Genomic DNA, 20,208 nt, shown 5'->3' with positions numbered 1-20,208 from the left:
CTTGTAAATATTTATATCTTATAACATTGTAGTCAGTGAATCTTTTTCATTGCATTTTGTGGCTGCCTATTGTTTAGAAAACTTTGCGGAGTATTAAAGCACTTTGACGGGCGAGGCCTGACACCGGCTGTTATTAATTCCATTATTGTTAACGGTAGCTAATGGCTGGCGAGCTCCAGCTACTGTCAAAGTCCAAAAGATTAATGTAGTATAATACTGCTGATGCTTCTAGAACGCACTCTCATTCAATCTCTCGGTGAGGAGACAGCCAAAGAGTGATGTCATGTAAAATGCTGAATGTAGGAATTAGGAATGCATCAACAGATGGAGAGAGACGCTTTGTACAGGTACTCGCTTTTACTACTTTTTTTTCTCATCAGCTGAAAGATATCAGATGTGCGGTTATGGTTATTTAATTGGATTATATGAGGAGTAAAGAGACACCAACATTTCAGTATATACTGATATCACGTTGTTCCAGATTAGGGCACAGACCTGGTTTCCTGTGGGATGAATAAAAATTAGACTAGAACTTGTATTTATACAGAGAAGTAGTGTTTCCTTACACAAAATTGTTTGGGAATTTTATTCTGACTGTAGACAGTGTGGTTATGAGTGGAGATCAGCAAATCTATTAACCCCTTATTGACTGGCCTTATGTGTTTTTACAGTGATCACTAGGAGGGTTTATGCAAGGTCAGCGCCTTTTTTAAGTAGCTACTAGAGATGAATTAAAGTTGATGCAAAGTTTGGGTTCATCCGAACCGAACCTTAAACAAACCGCACTAAGGCTATGTTCACACTCTGTAAGAGACCGGCTGTTCCATGACCCCGTCTGGGTCACAGAACGGCCGGTCTCTGCACAGATCATCCCGGACGGTACTGCAGTACTGGCTGGATGATCTTTATGGCTGTAGTGTTCTGATGCGGGCGCATCAGCGCGCGCCCGCATGAGAACACTCCACAGCACACAATGAAGCAAGCAGCCGGAGCCTCTTGCTTCATTGTGTGAACTGACAGAACTTTCTGCGGCCGCAATTCACTGAATTGCAGCTGCAGAAAACTGACATGTCAGTTATTTGCGGATCCGCATGGGATCCCGGCCGGAGCGTATACGATCCAGCCGGGATCCCAGGGCAGTGTTCACAGGCGCATAAAGTACAGCCGTTGTTGGCGATGGCAACATAATTTAACATAGTGTGAACATAGCCTAAAACAGCTAAAGGATTGCAAGCAATTAACTGTTTTAGTGCGGTTTAGAAAGTTCATTCATCACTACTCCCCCGATGTCCTCCAATCAGTCTCTGGGTGTCCCCCGATGATCACAGCTGAGAAACTCGTCTTGGGAGTAAGGGCTCAATTGCACAAAGCGATAATTGGCCGAATTACGCCAATTGGACCAATTATCGCTCCGTGTAATAGAGACAACGATCAGCCGATGACAATGATCATTGGCTGATCGTTGGTTTAGGTTTGGCATTAACATCGTCAGGCGCCAACCACGCATCGCTACGTTTAATAGTTGTTTCTCCTGTCTTCCATAGCTTCCCGGTCCCGTTGGCTGCAGCGTCTGAGCGGCCTGTCAGCTGACAGGTCGCTCAGCCAATCACAGCTGGTGGCTGTCAAGTGAAAGGCAACTCAAACGCTGCTGCCACTGGGACCCGGAAGCTGCGGGGCACAGGAGAGAAGACCGGAAGCACAGAGAGGTAAGGCATCAGTTTGGGCAATTTGGGCTGCATGGAGATTGCTAACAATGTCTATGCAGCCCTTACTGCCCGATTATTGGGCTGTCTAATAGGTCCAGTAAATGAGCACCGATCTAGGAGATTGGCGCTAGTGTACTAAAATGATCGGGCCGTAGTCGACTCGTATAATAGAACCCTAAAAGCCTGCTCAACCAATGATTGACTGAGATGGGACAGCGCCACAACCAGTGATTGGTTGAGAGGGGTGTCAATTTCTGAGACAAGAGTGACAGCCTGCCCAGCCAAACACTTGCCGTGGTGCTGTCCCATTTCATTCAGTCACTGATTACCTGAGCGGCTGTCACTCACTGAAACCCCTAATGATCCTGAGAACAGAGGTGCAAGTGTCCCCAAATGGAGAGATCACCATGCCTGCATCGCCACCACAGTCTGATAGCCATCCATACTCTAAGGGGCCACTGAATGTTTCTGAACACTAAACGTTCAGTGGCGTCATAGAGAATGAATGGAGAGTTCACGCCACCTGTGCAACCACTGGGAATGATTGCACAGGTGTGGGGATGATTGCATTACTGTTCTCAGGTAAACTTTAGGGCCTAAATCCTACATGACAGTAACAAAAGCCAAAAAGTAAAGGGTGTATTGAGGGTGTTAATCACCTATGTGTCTCACGAGAACACAAGCAGGTAAACACAGGCTGTTTTTTGTTTTCTATAACAGCAGCAGTGTATTCAAATGTTGCCGCCATCTTGGAATCTGGGTTTGTGAAAATAGGTTCCAGAAAAATCTTAATTCATGAATTCCCTATTACAATTACTATGTTTTGTTTTCTTAACATTTTATTGGAGTTTTTAAGAGTCAATTACATTACCAAGATACATACAGAATGCATAAATTCTAAATGAATTCTAAAAAGAATTAATAGTCCGAATAGTAAATATACAGAGTATATCCGTAAACATATATGATTGATAGTCATAATAACAGCTAAACAACCTACAACTCCATTCACCCAGACAAAAGCTTCAAACAATAATGAGTGCACAAATATTTATCCAGAATATAAATTACACTATTAAAGTTGCAGAGCATCAAGTAAATAAAACAAACAAGCAAACAAAGAAACGCAAGAATGGTGGTTTGTTCCTTAGTCCCCCCCCCCCGGCCGAAAAATCGCAGAAAAAAGAGCGATTAAAAAGCCTTATACCATTTTTCCCTAAATAAGAAGCATCTGTAATATCCCCATGACTAATCTTCTATTCTATCAACCAGCGACATGAATTACCTCTATTCCAATATGCTTCATTCTTTGTCTAACAAGGAATATACATTTTTTTACAATTATTTAATCTTTGTTTATTTTATTTACTTATTTCTGAAACAATGTGGGACTACAATGGGTATAAGATCTGCACCCTGCTATGCTAATATTATACATTGTTGCTGAGAATGTGTATATAATGTGCAAAGTGGAAAAATATATGCAAACTACAAATGTTTTCAGAAATAGAAGTGTTACTAATTTATTTATATCAATTAAGGAAATGCAAAGTGATTGAACATAAGGAGAAATCTAAATCACACCACTATTTGGTGGGACTCTTTACCTTTGTCATCAGATTTTCTCGATACCAGTTTTTAAACTCTAGACATCCTGGAGAACTAACCATAGATCTTCTGTGGACATCTATGTATTTCTATCTAAAATCAAATAAATAGCGGCACTCCAGACTTGAGGTGAAGATTCAAATGTGAAAAATTTATTCCATCAGTAAACAACACACGTTGTTCACTGATGGAATAAATTTTTCACATTTGAATCTTCACCTCAAGTCTGGAGTGCCGCTATTTATTTGATTTTATGTACGTATAGACCCTGGGATCAAGGTCTGGCAGCTGGCACCCAGCACGCACCCACTCCTGAGTGCCGCACCCCTTTGAGTTTATCTATCTATCTATCTATCTATCTATCTATCCAAATAACGTCAAGCAGTAGAGATGAGCGAGTAGTGAAATATTCAACGCTACAGAATTTGAATCGAGTAGGCACCGAGATTCGACTATTCGAATGAATATTCAATCCCATTATAGTGTATGGGAAAAAAATTCTCGCCACTTGGAAATCCAAATTCGACCACTTGAAGGTCACCAAGTCCCCCATGAAACCTCCCTAAACAATGCGAACACCTCCGGAATGACACTGGGACATTAGGGGGAGCATGCCTGGGTGCACCCAACACCCCAAAATCGCAGTATAATGCCACTCTCCGCAGTTGCGAATAAAAAATATTTGCCAACGCTTTACGAATATTTACGACAATGTTCACACATTTCCTTCGTATTTCTTGCGCAGCGTTACATACATGATTTCAATGTGCGTCCGTAGAGTGTCACGTTATTCGCGCGTATCACGCATCATGCTGTACAAACGTTACTGGAACAGTATGTATGACGTGCCTTTTACTAGGCAACTGGAACAATAGCTACACGTGCCTTTTACTAGGCTACTGGAACAATAGCTTCACGTGCCTTTTACTGGGCTACTAGAACAATAGGTATCAAGTGCCTTTTACTGGGCAACTGGCTCAATAGGTATCACTTGCCTTTTACTGGGCAACTGGCACAATAGGTATCACGTGCCTTTTACTGGGCAACTGGCACAATAGGTATCACGTGCCTTTTACTGGGCAACTGGCACAATATGTACAACGTTTCCGTGCCTTTAGTGGGTTAAACCAGGGACACTATAAGTCACTTGTACACACAAGGTACAGGAATGAATACAGCTTCTAATGCTGCTGATGCAGCTGATGCTGTTATTTCATCTATGTCTTAGCACTGAGAAGTGCTTTGGATTCAAAGATGACTTTTTCGCTGGATATTAGCCCTGAAAAGACTTTTGGGTTCTGTAGTAAGCCTGCCTAACCAAAACACTACTAAAACCTATCTCTCCCTGCTCCAAATCTCTCCCTGGCTAGGTTGAAAGCTCATCTGCGGTCGAGAAGCGGAAGTCAATTATTAAATATTCAAGGTCATGTGGTTCAGCCATCCAATGAGGGTAGACGCCGTTTTGGCTCTGTGTGCGTACTCCCAGGGTCCCTCACGGCCTCCCTGCATGGTAATTGGATTAAAAAAAAGCGCCAACTGCGATGGGAAGGCTTTTGAATGTTTCCAGCGTATTCGTCTCACTACTCGATTGAATTCGAGTCTTTCGAATACCGCAATATTCGATCGAATACCATCTCGGTCGAATCGTATTCACTTTATTCCATCACACAAAATACAGGTGCAGCACAGTGAATAAATCAGTATGTAGCAACGTTTCTGTTGCCTCTTGCCACCATTTTCAAGTCTATCTATCTATCTATCTACCTGTAACATGTACGAAGCAATGGTCCGCAGCACACCAGCATAGGTGAAAAAAATGTTTATTGCCAAAAGTGCAAAATACAAGGAAGCAACGTTTCGATTTCCTCTCAAAATCGTTTTCAAGCTCAGTGGGAGGATCCAAATTACCTCATTATATAGATAGCAAATTATCATAAAACACACCTCTTACAAATGGTAAACATCATGTGACAAGTGAAATCATGAGTGAAAAACAAATATAAAAGTGACATATATTATGAATAAGGAGCAATAAATTGCTCATGTGTGTTGTCCCATGTGAAAGTTTAGGTGATCGGTTCCGATCATCAGAAAGCGCACTGTGCAATTAAAATTGTCGGTAAATCCGATTACATATGAGTCCATGAATTTTCAAAAGAGGGCGCGGACTACACTCACCACCAGTACGGAGTAAGGTAAGTTAATGGCAACCCGGGAAGTCATAATGGCGGAGGAGCATCAGCGCGGCGTCTAGAAAAGGCAACTGCGCATGTCAAAGTGAAGTGCCTCCACCACATTGCAAATAGCGTATGAGAGTCTTTGTTTATCGTCAACTAGGTGAATGAAGGAGGTAGGCAGTCTGGTGTCCATTGGGTCCTAAAGGCAGTCCGCACGGGATCCCACGCAGGCTCACGGACCAGAGCCGCTCCAGATGTCAATGACAGTGTCGCTGCCCGGTCCGTCGCTCCCGTTCCCTGCATCTCTACAGCAGACCGGAGCTCAGGCACCGCAGGACTCCGCGCGCTGCCAAATATTAGAAGGTACGATGTGCCAGGTGCTAGTGACTCCAACTTTCCGATGCCTGATAGAAAATGGTATAATGTGGTAGAGTGTTCCGTCGTCCTCAAAATCTAAAATAAAGATAAACAAAATTTCATCAGAAAAAGAAAAATACCTGTAACAATACCTGTAACATGTAGAGATGAGCAAAGCAGACAGAAATTTGTTTCGAGAATATTTGGTTTAACTCATTAAGATTCACAAATTAAATCTTAAATTTCATTAAAACAGCCAAAACTATAGTAGCTACAATACTGGGACTGTTACAGAAGGGTGAATTTGTTAAAGCATGTTGTTGTAAAAGTGTCAAAAATTGGAAAATCACAATTTAAAAAAAAAAGTCAATCAGACAATCATCCAATTTCTGCCATTGCTCTCCTCTCTGTCCCTATATGACTCTTTTAGTCTCTCCCTGCTCTGCTGTAACTGCCTGCTGCCATCCTGCTCTCTCCTCCACGGACAGCCGACTGGCCACCTCCATTACCGAACTACCTTATATAAGGGGGGAGGTGCTGATATCACCCACAATCAGCCCTCCTATCCTATGCTCTCCTCTTTGTCACCATATCACTTAAGGCCCTATTCCACCAACAGATCTGAGGACAGATTATCTGCCAAAGATTTGAAGCCAAACCCAGGAACAGACTATAATCAGAGAACAGGTCATAAAGGAAAGACTGGATTTCTCCTCTTTTTAAATCCACTCCTAGGTTTGGCTTCAAATCTTTGGCAGATAATCTGTCGTCAGATCTGTTGGTGGAATAGGGCCTTTAGTCTCTCCCTGCTCTGCTTTAACTGCCTGCTGCCATCCTGCTCTCTTCTCCACCCACAGCTGACTGGCCACCTTCTTAATGGACCTCCTTATGTAGACAGGGAGGTGCTGACATCACAGAGGGGCCTGCAGTTGATTGTATGGGAACTAAGAATTATGGTTAATCCCTTTCTCCCACCCAGTGATGCTTCAGACAGCATATGCAGCGGCCATTTTTTTTTCTTTTGCAAATTTCCTTAATGAATCGGCAAGATTCCGCTTTGCAGAATGAATCAAATTGACAGTGCAATTCGCAGCAAATCTTGATTCGCTAGATTTCCTTGGCTCATCTCTAGTAAAATGCCAAATTTAGACAAGCAACAACTTTCTAGATTATTACATCATATGAATAGGGAAAAAAATACTCTATATGGACACTATACTGTATCAGTTGAAACTGCACAAGTGCTACTGACTACAGAATAGATACAGATGCTTACTAAGAGGTTCATTTCACAATCTTATCCAGCGGAATTGCTAGAGAAAGATAAAAATAGAAAACTAGAAGAAAAAACACAGAAAGAACAATTCAGAAAGAGAAAAAGATACCACCAGAGAAGATTACTTCCATCTCTTTTGTAACCTAAGACTGTAATCACTCCACCTCTATAAAACTCCTAGACAAAAACTGGTCAATTCTTCAAAATAATCCAATTTTCAGAGATTACTCACTATCGATTATGTACAAAAAAAGAGCATTCTTCTTAGAATAGGCCATTTGTCACTTTAGAACTGAGCAAGAACATCATAAGCAAGAACATGGATTGTTTTAAAGTACATTCTCGGAAATTGATAATTTGTACCCAAATGCAGGAAAAAAAAGTCAAGTAAAAAAACAAAACATTTTTAATATTACTTTCTATTATTCCCTGAATGATGTAATAATATCAAGGACAATAAAGCTAAAATTTTATGAACACATTCACATTCATTTATGAACCCACCAATTTTTCCTGGATCTTTACTAAATAGTCTATTGTATACAGAGTGATCAAACGTGATGTAAACGGAACCTTAGAGGTAAGTATGCATGGATTGCACTGTTTACATATGGCTTGGTAAGCCCCTCTACTCCTAGTATTGAGATATCTCATGGATTCAGTAATCCAAGTGACTACCTAGAGGACGGCTTATAGCTATCTCCTTGACCTGGAAGAAGAGGCAAGTGATCAATTGAGCATGCGTACTGAAACATCCCCAGCAGAGGGTATAGGGTACAGGTATGAACATAGAGGAAATGTTATTCAATAATCAGACAGTTTGCTTTATGAGCACTCATGCCTGATCATTAAGGTAGCAGTCAGGTAGCAGTCGCTGCAGGTCACCTATGACATGCTTTTTTGCAAGAACTGTCTATATATGTGCACTGATCTAGGTGATGGTCTCATTTGCCAAGCCTTCACAAGGCTTGATGCTCGAGGCCACTTTAAATTCATCATTATTGGTTGTACATCACAGAACAATGTATGGCTAGTAGTATCGAGCAAGCACTAAAAGATAAACTGTTGCATTTTTTTGTTCAATTTTTTGTAAATTATATTTCAACATTAGAGATGAGCGAACCTGGAGCATGCTCTAGTCCATCCGAACCCGAACTTTCGGCATTTGATTAGCGGTGGCTGCTGAACTTGGATAAAGCCCTAAGGCTATGTGGAAATCATGGATATAGTCATTGGCTGTATCCATGTTTTCCAGACAACCTTAGAGCTTTATCCAAGTTCAGCAGCCCCAGCTAATCAAATACCAATTGTTCAGGTTCGGATGGACTCAAACCCGAACCCGGTTCACTCATTTCTATTCAATATCCGAACAAAAATAAGAGTGATAAATGGGACATATAACTGATGTCAATTATCAAAGGTGTATGGACACCTTTACCCGAGCACCACAAAGCTCGATCAACACTATGCTCAACCAAGCATGCTCGGTCAAATAATACCATTGGCTGCTCGTTCTTCCACTGATGACTGACCCCTTTATTCAGGTCGATTATCGGTAATGATAGGAACCTTATATAGACCGGAATGATATGAATCTTTACACAGGCCTTTACATTCCTCTTTTACAATTTGAAATGCATGGAACTGATAGCTTTAAATTCTACAAATAGTTAACAGACATATCACTCAGCAGAACAGATATTATTTTGGAGTAAGATGCAGAAAAATAACAGGTGCAGATCTATTGACAACATTGGGCCTTTGAATAATTATATACCTGAAATATACGCATTAGTCTCCAGTCTATGCATCTTCTTTAAAATACTAATAGAATGAAGGTCCTAGCATGTGTACTTACTAAATACGGTGTAAAAATGTGATGTGAGTAGCCCTGTGACAGATTAAAAAGATTCAATAAGGTGTACTGTATTTTAATTCATTATACTGTTGGTAAAGAAAATCATCAGAAGTAAAAAAGAAAAAACATTCTATTTGCAATATAAATAGAATAAGTGGTTTTCTGAGAGTGTAAAGAATTGGAAAGAAATGTGATAAAATAACAAAGAGGCAATACTCACCGGAAAAATCCCTTATTGTTTCATAATTGAAGCTTGGATGATCCCTGCTAGTCTTTGTCACACTTGTAGAGGTGAGTGAACTGAACTTCACCAACCCAGATTCATTCCGAACTTTGCAAAAATTTTTTTGCCAAGTTCGTAACCGTCTGGAGGAGGGACGCCTTACCCAGCGGTCCCTCAACTAGTATAGGTAGGGTATAACAGGGTCACCTTACCCGACAGCACCCTACCTTTTTTAATAACTCATTAACACCTCTATTGCACACTTGTGGAATAATTGCACTTTCTATGTACTCTGCACTTTATGATCATCTAATAAAGTTGCTTTTTGTATAATATGCTGGGCTCACCACAATAGTCCTTTTTCCTTCACTATTTCTTGTTTGTACTACAGACTTGTGGGAGCCACATATAGAATTATTCAGCCAGGTACCATCCTCCTTTCTTACAAGTTCGTAGCTAATCTGGTCTAAGATGGCGGCTGGATATTTTAATACACTGGTGTTATATAGAAAACAAAAAAGAGCCTATGCTCTGATGTCCCCTACTGATCTTAACCACCTTAATTTTCAAGACAAAGGACCCTATTGCATCGATAATTTGCCCAATCATGCCGATTCGGAATATTATAACTCCATGTAACAAAGACAATGGTCAGCCGAAGAAACAATCATCGGCTGATCGTTGTCTTTCAACCTGTTGAAAATTCATCATCTGCCAACTCTGCATTGCTGCGTGTAATAGAGATGCAGGGCCGACGGCTGATCACTGTAAAAAATAATAAACCTCTTACATACTGTACCTATGCACACTCCCCGGTGTTCTTCTAGCTTCTTCCCGTCCCCGGCAGCTGCCGATGGGACTTCAGAGCCAGTGTTTGAAATGAAAGGCTGCTCAGCCAATCACTGGCCAAGATGGAACACAGCCCCGGTCATTCACTTCAGAGACCGGCTCAGAAATCTCAGCAGCAGGGGACACCGAAGACCATAAGACACTGGGGGAGCGCAGACAGGTAAGTATTGATGAGCAGACTTGCTTAACAGCACTAGAGCGGCTAATTGCCTACACTTTTTTGTACCTGTTTTAGTGCAGTTCATTTAAGATGCGTTCAGACAAACCCAAGCTTTGTGTCAAAGTTCGGTAAACCTGCCGAACAAACTTTAAAAAAGTTTGTTCCACTATATTTACCTAGCTGCAGTGATAAAGTGGCCATATAGCCATGGCGCCACTCAGTGATTTTGTATATCCCACAATAAAATTGTTCTATACAGCAAAGTTTTAAAAAAAAAATCAGATATGTGACACATACATAAAGTAACTCACAAGCATTTGTTGTTCTTCTCCCCCATAGACCTAATCACTTCCTCCTCTTTGAAAGGTGACCCTGCTGTTGCCACACAACAGTGCACACACACAATCCCCCTTGTGATTCACAGCGAATCGGACATTAAATTCGCTTTGTAGCAAATTTGTCAGTTTCGCTTTACAAATTCGCTAAACATGGAGGCCACAATGGCGGCCATACATGTTAGCTTACAGAAATGTCTTTTGGCAGGAGCAAGGGATTATCCATAATCCCTTGCATCCATCCAATCAGCTGCAGACCCCACTGTGATGTCAGCAATCCCTACTTACCCTCTATATGAGGTGATTGGCTTCCTGGAGGCGGCCAGTCGGCTGTGTATAGTGGAGAGCAGGTTGCAGCAGGCAGTTAGAACAGGGAGAGAAATACAGAGAGATAGGGACAGAGAGGAGAGGAGGATGGATTGTGGGTGGTTTTCTGTGGAACCAGTGAAGCCATTGTCCATTATACCAAGTAACTGAGGGATTGTTGTTTATTATACCAAGTCACTGGATCCTGGGTGTGCATTATAGGAAGTCACAGTGAACACAGTGTCCATTTTAACTCCTTAGTGACCGCCGGCTGCCTTTTCACGGCGGCCACTAATGGGCTTTATTCCGATGCGTACGCCTTTCAACGGCGTACGCATCGGAATAAATTGCCGCCCGGCGGCGGCAGAGCGGGGATCAGCGGTCAGTGTGACAGCTGACCCCCCTGCAACTGCCCGGAGCGGATTCTCCGCTGCGGGCAGTTTGACCCGTTAAATGCCGCTGTCAAGCCATGACAGTGGCATCTAACGGGTCCCGGTGGGTCCCGGTCGGCGCCGTGGGTCACTTACGTGATTGCGATGTCCCACATCGCCGTCCGGACCTCCGATGTCTCCATGGTGATCCCGGGGTCCTAATGAAGGCCCCCGGGGTCACCATGGAGATGCCTCATGCTGACAGGGTTGGCCGTGCTGAATGCCTGTCAGCATGAGGCATGATACAATACATTGCAGTACATTAGGTACTGCAGTGTATTGTATCATTGATCTAAGTATTTTACACTATTGTACAGTAATGTACACTAGTGTAAAAGTAAAAAAAAGTGAAAAAATGTGCACCAAGCACAAAACATCCCCCCCAGCCCCCTCAATAATAAAAATACATTACATTTCCCATACACAATAAAACATTACATAAAAGTGATCAAAAACACAAATCCTATACATATTTGGTACCCAATCTATAAAACTATATCAATAATTATACCTACATAATATATTTACATATAAAACTTGGTATCAATAGAAACTACAGATCTTCCCGCAAAAAATAAGCCCAAAACCAGCTCTGTCGCGCAAAAGATAAGAACGCTATGGATCTTGCAATGTGGCGACAGTTTTTGTGGGTTTTTGCTAGGAAGATAGTTTCTATTGCGCCAAAGTGGTAATAGTTAAAAAAACCTATACAAATGTGGTATCGCCGTAACCGTAGTGACCCAGAGAATACATGTATTATGTTATTAATGACCGCCGATACGGATTTTTACGGCAATCACTAATGGGTTTAATTCTGCTGCCATCAGCTCTTTACGGCTATGGCCAGAATAGTGCAGCGGTGCTGGTAATGCCCGCAGCCCCCTCCTCTCAGCTATAAGAGGCAGCTGAGAGGTTGGGGAAGAATATGGGCTCAGTCCTGGCCAGTCCCCTCACCTGCAAACGCCGGTATTACCAGTATAACGGCGGCCACCGATAACGGGCTTTGCCAGCGCAGCTGAACGCTTTCATCTCTTCTCAACGTGAGAGATGAGATGAGAGGAGATGAAAACATGTCCCCCCCTGTCCCCAGGATTAACCCTAGTGATCTGGTCACTGACCCTCCCCTCCCTGGGCGGCCATCTGATCCAAGATGGCCACCACCATCACTGTGAATAGACTCTGTTCACAGGGATTCCTAAAAATGATTAAAGCTCCATTCTCTCCACCACCGGAGGTGGCAGAGAGCATGGGGCAATGATCGGGGACCACCCGGTGTGTGGTCCCAGTACAAGCGGTCAGCGGTATATACTATATACCACTGATTGCTTGTTCCAAATGGTGTCGGCACTTTTTTACCCTTGTCACCAAAGTCAAGTGCCCCAGATTGCCTGTAACCACCACAGATTGCCCGTCACCTCCCCAGATTGCCTGTAATAACCCCAGATTGCCCGTAAGCCCCCAGATTGCCCAAAACCCCCCCAGATAGCCCGTAACCATCCCAGACAGCCCATAACCATTGAAGACAGCCCGTAACCACCACAGATTGCCCGTCGCCACCCCAGATTGCCTGTCACCACCCTAGATAGCCAGTAAACAACCACCAGATTGCCCGTCACCACACCAGATAGCCAGTGAACACCACCAGATTGCCCGTCACCACCCCAGATAGCCAGTTAACACCCCCAGATTGCCCGTAACCACCCCAGATTGCCCGTAACCAACCCAGATTGGCACAGACTGCTCGTAACCACCCCAGATTGTCCATAACCACACCAGATTGCCTGTCGCAATCTCAGATAGCTAGTAAACACCCCGAGATTGTCCATTACCACTCCAGATAGCCAGCAAACACCCACATATTGCCTTCATTCTGAGCCCTGCTGTGTGCCCACACAGTGGTTTATGCCCACATATGGGGTACCATTGTACTCAGGAGAATCTCCGTTACAAATGTTGGTGTGCTTTTTCTCCCCTCTTTTCTCCCCTCTTTTTCATTTTTACGGTCTAGTTTTGAATACTTTCCTCCAATACCTGTGGGGTCAAAATGCCCACCACACCCCAAGATGAATTCTTTGAGGGGTGCACTTCCCTAAATGGGGTGACTTTTGGGGGTTCTATTCTGCAGACATTACAGGGGCGCTGCAAACGCACCTGGTGCTCAGAAACCTCTTCAGAAAAATCGTGCACTGAAAATGCTAATTGGCGCTCCTTTCCTTCTGAGGCCTGCTGTGTGCCCATACAGTGGTTTATGCTCACGTATGGGGTACTGTTCTACTCAGGAGAATCTGTGTTACATATATAGGGGTGAGTTTTCTCCCCTGTTTCTTGTGAAATTAAGAAATTTCAAACTAAACAAACATATTATTGGAAAAATTCTATTTTTTCATTTTTACTGTCTTCTTTTGAATACTTTCCTCCAATACCTGTGGGGTCAAAATGGTCACCACACCCCAAGATGTAATCTTTGAGGGGTGTACTTTCTATTCTGCTGACACTACAGGGGCACTGCAAATGCACCTGGTACTCAGAAACTTCTTTAGCAAAATCTGAACTGGAAATGCTAATAGGTGCTCCTTCCCTTCTGAGCCCCACTGTGTGCCCATACAGTGGTTTATGCCCACATATCGGGTACCATTGTACTCAGGAGAACCTGCGTTACAAAATTTGTGGTACATTTTCTCTCATGTTTATTATGAAAATGAGATACTTTAATCTTAAAAAATATATTATTGGAAAATTTCTATTTTCCATTTTTTTACTGCCTAATTGTGAATACTTTCCTCCAGCCCCTGTAGGGTCAAAATGCTCATTATGCCCCTAGATTAATTCTTTAAGGTGTCTAGTTTCCAAAATGGGGTCATTTATGGGAGTTTCCAGTATACAAGCCTCCTGAATCCACTTAAAAAAAGAACTGGTCCCTAAAAAAAAATCAGTTTTGGAAATTTCATGAAAATTTCATAATTTGCTGATTTTTTATTTGGGTGGGGGGGTTGTTTTTACTATGTTCGCCCTGGGGTAAAACTGATTTGTTATATATGTTCCTTAAGTTGTTACGATTACAACGATATGTAACATGTATAACTTTTATTTGATTTGATGGCTTGTAAAAAATTAAAACCTTTTAAAGAAAATATATGTTCCTTAAAATCGCTCTATTCCCAGGCTTATAGCGCTTTTATCCTTTGGTCTATGGGTCTGTGTCAGGTGTCATTTTTTGCGCCATGATGTGATCTTTCTATCGGTACCTTGATTGCGCATATATGACTTTTTGATCGCTTTTTATTACAATTATTCTGGATTTGATGCGACCAAAAATGCGCAATTTTGCACTTTGGGATTTTTTTGCGCTGACGCCGTTTACCGTGTGAGATCAGGAATGTGATTAATTAATAGTTCGGGCGATTACGCACGCGGCGATAGCAAACATGTTTGTTTATTAATTTATTTATTTATTTTTATTTATAAAATGGGGAAAGGGGGGTGATTCAGACTTTTATTAGGGGAGGGGATTTTGTGTTATTAAAAATACATTTTTCTTTTACTTTACACATATACTAGAAGCCCCCCTGGGGGACTTCTAGTATATGCACTCTGATCTCTCATAGAGATCCATGCAGTATAGTTATACTGCATGAATCCATGAGATCGGTGTTCTATTACTTTTGGCTGCTGCAGCCAAAAGCAATAGAATGCCGAGCCGGGATCAGCGCCATTACGGAGCAGACCCCGGCCCGGGATGGATGCGGGGATCGCCCCCCCGCAATCGCGCCGCAGGGGGGCGATCCCCCCACTAGACCACCAGGGATGTATAAAAGCAAGTATTTAGAAGCAGCTGTCAACTTTGACAGCTGCTTCTAAGTACTTAATTAGCGGGCACGGCGATCGGACCGTGCCCGCTAATAGCCGCGAGCCCGGGCTACATGCGGCGCCCGGGATCGCGGCAGTTCAGAGGGGGGTCGCCGCGCGACCCCCCTCTGAACTCCCATAGCGGCACTAGGACGTTCAATAACGTCCTGGTGCAGCTATGGGTTAAGCCCCCTAACACCCTAGAAAAGTGAAATATGTTTACGAAATGAAATCAGAATAAAGAGGACATATTGATAATGTGACTTACTAACTAATTTATGTCATGTAACTTTCTTTTTTTAGAAGCAAAGAATTTCAAAGTTCGTAAAATGCAAATTTTTCAAATTTTTCATGATATTTTGATGTTTTTCACAAAAAAAAACACAAGACAGTGACCAAATTTTGCCACTAACATAAAGTACCATATGTTACGAAAAAAACAATCTCAGAATCGCTAGCATACGTTAAAGCATCACTGAGCTATAAGCGCATAAAGTGAGACAGGTCAGATTTTGAAATGAGCCTGGTCATTAACCCCTTAAGGACAGAGCCAATTTCGATTTTTGCGTTTTAGTTTTTTCCTCCTTGTGCTTAAAAGGCCATAGCACTTGCATTTTTCCACCTAGAAACCCACATGAGCCCTTATTTTTTGCGTCACTAATTGTACTTTGCAATGACAGGCTGAATTTTTGCATAAAGTACACTGCGAAACCAAAAAAAAATTCAAAGTGTGGTGAAATTGAAAAAAATAAGCATTTTGTTTATTTGGGGGAAATGTGTTTTTACGCCATTCGCCCTGGGGTAAAACTGACTTGTTATATATGCTCCTCAAGTCGTTACGATTAAAACGATATGTAACATGTATAACTTATATTGTATCTGATGGCCTGTAAAAAATGTAAACCATTGTTAACAAATATACGTCACTTAAAATCGCTCCATTCCCAGGCTTATAGCGCTTTTATCCTTTGGCCATGATGTGTTCTTTCTATCGGTACCTTGATTGCGCATATATGACTTTTTGATCGCTTTTTATTACAATTTTTCTGGATTTGATGCGACCAAAAATGCGCAATTTTGCACTTTGGGATTTTTTTGCGCTGACGCCGTTTACCGTGCGAGATCAGGAATGTGATTAATTAATAATTCGGGCGATTACGCACGCGGCGATAGCAAACATGTATGTTTATTTATTAATTTATTTACTTTTATTTATAACCTGGGAAAAGGGGGGTGATTCAGACTTTTATTAGGGGAGGGGGCTTTTTACTATTAACAACACTTTTTTTTTTAGTTTAACACTTATACTAGAAGCCCCCCTAGGGGACTTCTAGTATAAGTGCTCTGATCTCTCATTGAGATCTCTGCAGCATAGATATGCTGCAGAGATCCATGAGATAGGCACTCGTTTACTTCCGACTGCTGCAGCCGGAAGTAAATGAGTGCCGAGCCGGGGACGGCGCCATCTTGGAGTGGTCCCCGGCCGGCTTCAGAAACGGAGATCGCTCCTCCGGTATAACATCCCGGGGGAGCGATCTCCGCCACTAGACACCAGGGAACAGCTGAATCCGGTAATCGGATGCAGCTGTCATGTTTGACAGCTGCTTCTGATTACTGTATTAGCGGGCACGGCGATCGGACCGTGCCCGCTAATACCTACGGTCCCGGGCTACAAGCGGCACCCAGGACCGCCGCGGTTCAGAGCGGGGTCGCCGCACGGCCCCGCTCTGAATGTCCTTACCGGCATCAGGGCGTTAATATATGCCCAATGTCGTTAAGGGGTTAACTACCAAATCGGCTTGGTCCCTAAGGGGTTAATACCTCACTGGGTGCTTATTTACCAATGCCCACTGCTGTCCTGGGGGAAAATTGATATTACGCCGCTGATCCACCAACGCCCACTACTGTCTATGGTGGAAATTAAATGATTGACAGGCTGATTGACAAATTTTTAAAAATTGACATTTTCCAATGTTGACACTGTCACAGCAACAGCTATTAAAAAAAAATCGCTATTCTGTAATAGTCCTTCTATTGTAGCTACTATAGTTTGCCTGTTTTAATAAAAATTTGCTTGTATGCAATTTGCGAATATTTGCAAATTTTTCTAATATTCGCGAACTTTGCAAAACTAATTCCCAAGTGATTCGCTCATCTATAATTATACTTACCTTTCCAAGCTCCCCTGGTTTCCTCCTGGCTTTACCCTGCTGAACAGCCTTTCACTATAAAGACGGTCTCAGAAGTTTGGACAGCAGCTGCGATGAGCAGGGAACGCTCGGAACAGACAGGAGAACACTGAGGGAACCTGGGGAGGTAACTATAATGTTTGTAATGTTACACTTATACACTTTCATCAGCTAGGGCTGTATAGACACCGATATGTGTAATAGGCTTGGTAAGAGAGTGCCAATCTATCAGATTGGCGCTCGCTTACACAATGCATTGATCCATCTAATGCGCCCCTAGCCAAGTAAACAAAGAATGGCAGGGATCACTAGTGGTATTACTGGAATGGTAGGAATACATCAGAAGAGTAATGACTCTTTTGTTCTTTTATCACAGTTCCTTCTTTTGGTTATTTTTTATGATCATGGAAAAAACTCTTTGAAAAAAAAGAACATAAAAAAAGAGGAAAAGGGTATAAGTACAATTGTTTACAAAATCAAATTTTTTGGTATTTTACTAATGACAACCCCAGTCCCCATGCCCTGTATTTTGTGTTATTACATGGTCCACCACATATTTTGTCAGCTGGCATATGATATTACATATTCCCCACAATAGAGTCTAACGTCAAAGTGTATGACTTTAAAAATATTAAAGTTTCTAGATTTTATCAGTCAGTATGATTCTGTTTTTCTCCGACCTCCTCATGAAAAAGGTGCAAATATCCACATAATGTTCCCATTCGGAGAAGAAAGCCCTGATGAGGTGAATGAAGATCGTGATGGAAGTAATCATCAGAAGAATAAATGTATACCTTGGGAGAAATTGAAAGTTTTACCATTTTTTTCTGACTCGTATTCCCTCTTCTGTGGCTTTTCTGCCAGCAGCAATTAACTCAAGCAGTAAATGTATTACTAATGATTTGGAAGAATTTGATTCTGTTCCTGAAGAAGATTATCAAAAATCTTCTTTAGGCTCCAACCTGTCTCTTGTTGAACCACTAATTATTGCTGCGGAGGAAGCACTTCACCAGGAGTCTGCATGGTCCTGAAGAGTACAACATTTACCGCTATACTTCCTGCAAATGAGCTATAAAGAACATGATTACTGATCAGAAGATGAGGTATGGGGATAATTTGGGGGATTTTTTTGCTATACTTAAATGTTTCCTTTCAATGAGTCTCTTACAGGATATAACTCCTATGCCCCCGAGTGCAAAAAAAAGTCTTCTAAAGAGAGTACAAGTGATAAGCGAACATGTTCGTAAATGTTCATATGTTGTTTATGTTCGCTGATCGTGAAAACTTTGTTAGATCATCAGAATGGTTATAACAATAATTTTCGAACATATTCGCACATGCGAACGTTTATCTTGCGATTTACCCAACTGCGTAAGTTTCCTCCCACCAATTTGAAAGAGTGTGAGGAAGGAAGGGCAAATCAGGTAATGTAGTAGCCATGTTCACTACTGGCATTACTGTGATTGGCTGTTTGATTAGCGTCATTACATACGTTACATACATGCTATAAAATCTTGACGCTGAGGCAAATTTTCTCACAGTCTTTTCTGATTCTTGTGATGTTCAGTAGGGAGAGTGAAATGAGCAGGAACAGCATCTAAATTTAGTTAACAGCAATATTCACAGTGGTAGTCAGTGTAGGGAGGGAGAGCTGACCGAGTAGGGATTAGAACATTGTGAAATTGTTAGTGTAGGGAGGGTGAAAGAATCCAGAGATTTTAGCCCTATAAGGATTCAATTCTTAACCATGTAGTGACCAGATGTCAATCATAGTCCATACTGTCCATTATCTTCATAGTGTATTTGAGTTCTCCAAGGTCAAAAGGGGAGCACGCTGGGACATCTTGAGTTGCCGAGATCTCTCCCAGAGCTTTTCACTTATTTAAGGTAGCATTCATGCAAGTCTGTGATTGATGCCTTCAACGTTAGTGTCACATTAATTGTTGACATTGAAGTCACTGAGATAATCCTAAAAAAAATACTTCACAACACACAAGATGTGTCCAGCCGGGCCCCTAGAAGCCAATTCCATATCAGAAAGCCCCTATAGACATCAAATACACATATAATCCTATATAAACGCACAGGTGTAAAGTGTAAGTAAAGCAATAGCGGATTATAATAGGTCCGTTTCGGGAGGTAGCCCGGGGCCCTGAGTTCCTGGGGGGCCCATGGCCACCCAAACAGACTTATACTTTCAGTAGTGTACTGTCTCCTGGCTACAGTTCTGCCATGATTTGCAAAAAAATGCTGCTTTTTACTGCAATTATGCACAAATCAGAGCATCATAACATTATTTATGCTGTACTATGAACACCACGCTAGTGTTGCTAGGCTTGGTTTGGTGAACGGCCCAGGGCCTATGGTAAAGTTAATCCGCCCCTAAAGTGAAGGTCTGGAAACCAGCCCCAAATGGTAAAAGAACCATACCCTTATTTGAACATAATAATAGGATAATTGGAAAAGTCTCACCATGGGATGGGTGAATTTAGAGTACCAGTGAAGCAAAGGGGTTCGCTAGGCTCGGCCGTCAGCTTGTCAGTCTGCTGCCTTAGAACTCTCCGGGTGCCTAGAAAAGCTGGATCCAGTCCTGGGAAACATCTCCCAGTTTCCCAGGACTGGATTCAGGTTTTCCTGTCACCCAGAGAAGAGAGACATGGAGCAACACAAAGACTGACAGGCCAACGCCCGAGCCTAGCAAGGCGCTTAGCTTTGCTGGTACTGTAAATTCGCTCATCCCTTCCCACCAATATACCATTGGTGTAGATGGTGAACATGATATTGATGGCAGTCAGATGAATAGAGATGGAGGCAACAGATCTGTCCATAAAGTTTGTGACAATCTCTCCCTGTTACACCATACTGGGACATGAGTAAATACTACCCC

The 20,208-nt window shown here is 42.3% G+C and overlaps 1 long non-coding RNA gene across 1 annotated transcript in view; it reads left to right on the top strand.

Moving 5' to 3' along the window:
* Window positions 1-272: 272 nt before the first annotated feature.
* LOC138795023 (uncharacterized) overlaps window positions 273-20,208 on the top strand; it is a 68,393-nt gene continuing 48,457 nt past the window's right edge. The window contains exon 1 of the long non-coding RNA XR_011363554.1: window positions 273-347. This is a non-coding gene — a long non-coding RNA (uncharacterized lncRNA). The remainder of the gene's footprint in view (window positions 348-20,208) is intronic.

The sequence above is a fragment of the Dendropsophus ebraccatus genome, chromosome 6 (assembly GCF_027789765.1).
Source record: "Dendropsophus ebraccatus isolate aDenEbr1 chromosome 6, aDenEbr1.pat, whole genome shotgun sequence".
Taxonomy (NCBI): domain Eukaryota; kingdom Metazoa; phylum Chordata; class Amphibia; order Anura; family Hylidae; genus Dendropsophus; species Dendropsophus ebraccatus.
This window is presented reverse-complemented; position numbering and strand designations above follow the sequence as displayed.